Source organism: Megascapheus bottae, chromosome 22 (assembly GCF_031878675.1).
Source record: "Megascapheus bottae isolate mThoBot1 chromosome 22, mThoBot2.hap1, whole genome shotgun sequence".
In the NCBI taxonomy this organism is placed as follows: domain Eukaryota; kingdom Metazoa; phylum Chordata; class Mammalia; order Rodentia; family Geomyidae; genus Megascapheus; species Megascapheus bottae.
In genome coordinates, this window is record NC_143530.1 from 29,786,343 (window position 1) to 29,793,647 (window position 7,305).

The 7,305-nt window shown below is 41.4% G+C and overlaps 1 pseudogene; it reads left to right on the plus strand.

Annotated features, from left to right (window-relative positions):
* Window positions 1-2,193: 2,193 nt before the first annotated feature.
* LOC150048449 (ubiquitin-conjugating enzyme E2 variant 2 pseudogene) lies at window positions 2,194-2,649 on the plus strand (annotated as a pseudogene).
* Window positions 2,650-7,305: the final 4,656 nt, after the last annotated feature.

Here is a 7,305-nt window from a genome sequence, read left to right on the forward strand (position 1 = left end):
CCCCCCTTCCACCACAGCTTATACTTACTTGGACACTTACAATGTACTGGGTGATGGAGGCCTAGTAGGTATTCAGTGATTTGGTGGAACAGCATAGTGTCTATATCTCAGCTTTCTGTCACTATCACAAGATACCTGACACAGGCTGCATATAAAGAGAAGAGATACATAGCATTTTTTAATATTGCCCATCTGGGAAGCAAATTCTTCAGGCATGAACCTTTGAGAGTGGGGGACAAAAACCACATTCAAACCACACCACCCTGTCTTTACAACTGAAGAAACTGAGTTCAAGAGAGACTAAGAGATTTAACCAAGCCCACAGCTACAATGGACTGTATAGTATACAGTGGACTGCCCTGTTGAGCAGGACTGAGATATAAACTCAAATAGCCCATTCTTTAATTGACTCCAATTCTTGGCTAGGGATGTCTTAGCTCCTCTATTACTCTGGTGTCATTTGGCAATGTCTAGAGACATGTTTCATTATCTCCACAGAGGGGGATGAATGGCTGTGGTTCTGGTGAGTAGAAGCCAGGGAATCTAGCAACCATCCTACAACATACAGGACGGCTCTCGTGACAATAAACCAGACTCAAGTGTCAACTCTGCCCCAGCAGAGACACTCTGGTGTACTGTACCTGGCACTTTTACGGTGTTCTAATGCTTTTTTGTTTGTTGCAGTGTCTTGGTATTTGGCAGGACATCTTTACTGGAGTGAGATTTACCCTTGATATATGATGATAGAAAGTTCCACTCTCTCCATATGAACTTTCCTTCATCTCCCTTTTCCTTCCCAATTTGCAATGAAGAAATGACTAGCTGCTTGGAAGAATATTTATTTTCTGAGAACAGAATGGCAAACTTAGATGCCTGTGATAAGGTATCCAGTCCCAGGGTTGATAATGCTCTCAAACTGAATTAACTGAGTGTGTGTGTGTGTGTGTGTGTGTGTGTGTGTGTGTGTGTGTACTGATTCTTAAATGCAGGTCTTAGGCACCGTCCCTTAGCTGTTTTCTCACAAGACTGACACTCTGCCACTTGAGTCACAGCTCCATTGTCGGCTTTTATGTTCATTAATTCCCATACATTGAAATATCCTATCATACCAGCTCTACAGTAGCTTTATAAAAGTAAAGGGCAGGGCTGTAAACAATATTCTGTGGGGATTTTTTGCCATCTATGAGGCTCTCTTGAAGAGAGAATCATACACTGCAGCTCGGGTCTCTCTTTTCATGAAGTTACTGGTACTGTCACAGGGCCCCACCCTCCTGACCTCACCTAATGGTAATTACCTCCCAAACCACCTCCACGTACTACCCATGGAAGAATTTAAGGATTTTGTTTCCAACATAGGAACCTTTGTGGGACACAATGTGAATACTTACTTCACATGCTTTGGCCTTTGGGTAGCAGCCAGCAAAGCACAGCACCCAAGCATCAGGCTACAGCTTATCCTTCTCCCCAAATCTAGTCCTGTTTCTCTGAAGGGAACATAACCTAGGAAAGACAAGAGCTTCTATTCCCCTCACTCTCTTGTGTCATTTACAAATTGAAATCAGATTAAGTAATTTGTTTTTTAAAGAAGATCTTGTTCTCCAACAACAAATGTTGGCATGGACGTGGGAGAAAAGGAACTCTTTTGCAGTGTTGTGGGACTCTAAATGAATACAACCACTCTGGGCAGTGGTCCTCATAAAACTAAACACAGAGCTTCCTACAACCCAGCTAGGCCACTCCTGAGATCTACCCAGAACATCACAAGCCAGGATACTGTAAAGACACTTACACATCCATGTTCATTGCTGCACTATGCACAATAGCCAAATTATAAACAATAGCCAAATTATAAACAACAGCCTAGAGGCCCTAGAAGGATGAGTGTATCCAAAAACTTGTGGCATCTATACACAATGCAATTTTACACAGCCATTTAAAAGAATAGTATTATGCAATTTGCAGGGAAATGACTTAGAACAAATCCTGTTGAGATAAACCAAGCTCAGAGACACAAATGGCGCATGTTTTCTCTCATAAGGTAGCTAGCTCTCATTTACACTGGGACATGATAAATTATACAAGACTCTAGGCATTCACACACAATGGGACACAGTAGGATATTCTTTGAAGAGAAACACTAAGGCTCAATGACTATGTGCCTCTGATCATATAAAATAATACTTATTGCTGCAGGAGAAGATGGCGGTCTCCACAGGAGTTCAAGTTCCTCATGATTTTCGCTTATTGGAAGAACTTGAAGAAGGACAAAAAGGAGTAGGCCATGGTATGGTTAGCTGGGGCCTTGAAGATGATGAAGATATGACACTTACAAGGTGGACAGGCATGATTATTGGGCCTCCAAGGAAAAATTATGAAAACAGAATATATAGCCTAAAAGTAGAATGTGGACCTAAATATTCAGAGGCTCCTCCATCAGTTAGATTTGTAACAAAAATTAATAGGAATGGAATAAACAATTCCAGTGGAATGGTGGATGCACAGAGCATACCAGTGTTAGCAAAATGGCAAAATTCATATAGCATCAAAGTTGTACTTCAAGAGCTAAGATGTCTAATGATGTCCAAGGAAAATATGAAGCTTCCACAACCACCTGAAGGACAAACATACAACAATTTTAGTGAATCTTAAATTTGTCTTAAATCAACAACCTTCTACTTATATTAATGTCTTGATTAAATATCACAATGCAAAATACCTACACGTTAAGTAAGAGAATACCAGCTGGTAAACATGACATGGACACTTGTAAGAATATATTTAATATATGTACACCCATTACGTTTTCAGGTAACAGGAGGAAACATGAAGCAGAATTTTTATTTCTCTTGTTAAGGCACTGTAATTTAAGCATGAACCTGGAGTACTCGAATTAGAACTCAGGTTTTCAAGGTGAAAGCATGTCAAGAAGAGTCAGATGGCAGTGGAAAATGATTGTGCTTCTGACACATAAAACCTCCAGAAGGAAAAACCGAAGTGGCATGCTTTATCCATCTTACTCAGTGAAAAAGCTCCAGTTGACATTGATTAAAGTAGCAGGTACAAATTGTGTTAATTTTTGAAATGGTGTAGGTTCTGACTACTAGTGTAGTATCAAAAATATGTTCAGGATTGTTTTTATATCTGTATTTATAATAAAAAGATGTTGGGGGGGGTCGATGAATTTCTGTTCAAAGCTGTTCCTGTGTGTTACATATAACAGACATGACAAATACTTGTTTACAGTCTTTGTTTAATAAACCATGCATTTATGTTTAAATCCACAAAAAGGAACTAAGTGTATGGATATGTGATTTTGAGATTAAAGGTAGTCTTAAAGTGTAAATAAAACGTGGAACTGTCAAAAATAATATTTATTGAAATGAACTCCAGGAAATGAAAACTAGAGGGTTTTTTTCTTTGTTGCTATTTTTGTTTTCTTTCCATCTTGCTTGTTTGTTTATCTGTCTTTGGGAGAGTACGGGGGTATAGAAATAAAGGGACAAAGGGTAAAAAAAATGCAGCAATGATACTCATTGGACATTGTGTCAAAATGAACTATAAAACTGTGGGTAGGAACTGGAGGGGAAAACACAGAGTGTGAGAGAAAGAGTGACCTTGACCAAAAAGACATGTACTCTTTACCTGGCATAGGTAACTATAACCCCTCTGTACATCACCTTTATATTAACAATTTTCAAAATGTAAACAAATCTTGTTCTCCTCTTTGGGTGGGGGGGTTCCCCATAAGAACTAAAGGCACATTTAGTAACTTCTGGAAGAATAGAAAAGGGTTGGAAGATCAAGGTCATTAATGAGGGGTCCGTGTACTTCAGGAGAAATCCTGACAGGATATGAGAAATAAGAGAACAGCTTAGGACTTCGAGTGCAGCCTGGGGCTGGATGTGAGGCTCTGACAACGATGATTTGTGGGTGCCTTGTAAGCAGAAACATTTTGGAGCAGGCCTGTGTCCTAACTGATAAGTACAAACACATTGTCTGCTCGGCAAGATGAACTATTTCCACCTTCCAAGAGAACAACCATGCATGGAGTTTCACCTCAGCAGCCCTCAGCTGCAAAGCTTCATACATTTCTAAATACACAGTGCCCCGAAGTCTTTCTTCCTCTCTAGCTTCATCAGGGGTCTTGCAAAACCAGAGGTGCTAGTTTCTGCCAGCCTGGAGAGTGGCCTGAGCTTCTTCAGTGATGCCCAAATCCTGCTGGTCTTTAGGCCTCACTGCAAGTCCTAAGGGTCTGATGAAGAACGCTGGACCCCTACAATAAAGAGGACTCCTAAAATGGTTCTTCGAGCCCCATTCTACAGTCTTTTCCAACTGCTGTGAAATCAGGGAAGTCTTCAGAGACACAGAATTTGAGTACATCTTGCCTCTGCCCTTTGCTGCCAGGATGAAGTTCAAATTCCCAACTCCAGACTTGAAGCAGCCTGGCATGAGCTAGTCGAGGCAGCCATCTTCTGCATCAGCTACATGGCTACTGGCCATGTCTCCTGCTGAGGAGTAACCCGAGCTCTTCTGTCCTTTGTTACCTTTTCATTCTGCTCTCCCTCACCTGTAGCTTACATCCTCCTCACCTTCAGACCAAAACCTTCCCCGGCATTCCAGCACAGCCATCTTCCAATGCCTCAACACAGAACTTCCTCTTGGCGAGTTTTGCCTTCTATGGTGTCTATTACCTGACGCCAATTACAGTCCAAACTTCTGAATGGAAAAGTCTGTGACTCAACAATTTCTAAGTTCCAAACTTCAAGCCCTCCTGAGGAAAGTGATGGAATTTCATGCCCTCTCACCCAGATATGAAACCTCTCCTTGTCCAGCATGTCATATTTATACTACCCTCCGGTGAGTCCCTTAGTGGCTCTCTCAGTTATCACAGTGCTCAAATGTCTCTGATTTTACTTCATAATATCCCTGGAGCATAAAAGTAATGACATTCAATTCAGAAAAGCAAAAGCAAGTCATAAAATAGCTCCTTGGGCCAAGAGTGTGGCCTAGTGATAAGAGTGCTTGCCTAGCATGCACGAAGCCCTAGGTTCGATTCCTCGTTACCATATACACAGAAAAAGCCAAAAGTGATGCAAGTGGTAGAGCACTAGCCTTGAGCAAATTCAAGGACAGTGCCCAGGCCCTGAGTTCAAGCCCCAAAATTGGCAACAAAACAAAATTAAATAAATAAACACAGTGGCTCCATTGACTGTCACTTCACATCATCTGAGCAGAGCACCAGAAGATATTTTGAAAGCCTAGGACCACATTTACCTATTATTTTTTTTACTACAGCATATCTTTCTATTTACTATATATTTTTCTTTTATATTCTATAATTTTTCCATTGTCTTATTAATTATTATGACCAATCTCTTCCTGTGCCTAATTAATATGTTAAACTATTTTTTACAGGTGTGTAAGGATAAGAAAACAGTGCACACAGCAAGTTTAGTACTATCCACACTTCCAGGCATCTGCTACAGTGGAGGTGGAACATTTTCCAGCATGGCTAAGACGGAAGGACTCTTTAGCCAAGTACATGGCAACATTTTGTTTAATTTTGCATATCCCTCATTAAACTATCTTACTTAACGGATCTCCTTTCTTCACATCAGACACCTGGTACATGTTACAAAAGATTATTAAGTAAATGAAGAAATTAAACACCACCTCCATTGCTCCCTTCCTCCCATCCCATCGTCTTTGTTCTTTAGGAAAAAAAAAAGCACTTTAGTCTTAGGGTATTTAATTTTCATAACCATTTCCACAATTGGAAGAAGTTATCATCATTATGCTTGCCATTTTAATTCTTTTTAAATCTCACAACAACGTAACACCGCCTCCAGTCAACATTTTGCTTTACAAGGAACTCACACTGGAGCTGGATTATGGCCTGCTGTTTCCTTCATGTGTAACTCAAAGCCTTTTGAAATGTCAAGCGTGACGCCTAGACAATGGTGCAATATGAAAGGTATGGGAAGGGAAGTAAGGAGTTCACACTCAGGCTCACAAACAAGCCACGGGCAGCAGATGCCACCCCCATCCTCCTGGACCCCTTGCCCTCTCACCTATAACTGCAGCTCCATTTAGCTAAAGCAAGCTCTGTCTACCTCCACATCTTCTGATGTGCAACTTCCATGCATCTCCTGACTACATTATTCCAGAAGGGTAGTTCGAAACCATCTCTCATTGGATAGTGCCATTACTCTGGGAACTGTGAGCAGGAGAAAGGGCTGATTTTCTGTGATGAGGTTAGCTGTTAGATGATTTCTGTCACACATCCAGAAAGTGGATTAAGCTTTTGTGTGAGTATGCCAGTACTACTAGGGCTTGAACTCAGAGCCTCACACTCTTGCTTGACTTTTTTTGCTTCCCTAATGTGGCTTTAGAAAGAGAGGAGGAAAAGGGTAAATCCAAGGGACTGAAAACTGGTGTCTCCCAAAACAGGTGTGAGGTAGCTCACGCCTGTAATCCTAGCTGGTCAGAAGGTTGAGATCTGAGAATCATGGTTCCAAGCCAGCCCAGGCAGGGGTCTTTTTTTTTTTTTTTTGCCAGTCCTGGGCTTGAGCTCAGGGCCTGAGCAATGTCCTTGGACTTTCTCAAGGCTAGAGCTCTACCACTTGAGCCTCAGCACCACTTCTGGCTTTTTTCTATTTATGTGGTACCAAGGAATCAAACCCGGGTCTTCATGCATGCTAGGCAAGCACTTTAACCACTAGGCCAAACTCCCGGCCCAGTCCATAGGCTCTTATCTCTAATTCACCACCTAAAATCCAGAAGTGGAGCTGTGGCCCAGAGGGGTAGAGCTCTTGCCTTGAGCAAAAAAAGCTCAGGACAGTGCCCAGGCCCTGAGTACATGACCAAAAAAGGAAAAAGTTCATATATTGAAATCCTAAATGCCAAAATAATGGCATTGGGAGATGTGGCCTTAGGCTATGAGGGTAGAGCCGTCGCAAAAAGGACTAGTGTCCTTCCAAGGGAGAGAGCTCCTTTGTGCTTTCCACCAGGTGAGGTAAGATGGGCCATCCATGATCCTGAAGGTAGGCTCTTACTAAACCATGAATCTGCCAGTATTTGCTACAAGGAAGAAAGAGATTTACAGTCATTGTTTCTTGACCATTTCTGACCAATATGGTCTTCATAATTTTACTGACTACTACTGTAAAAATTATTCCTTGACTACTGAACATCTAAGGTGTTCTACAATGACTGAAAGGTGGGTTCAACTCACAATTCCAAAATAAATGCTTTTACATCCAGCATTTCACTTCATTGTTACAAGAAGACAATGAGGTGTTAATG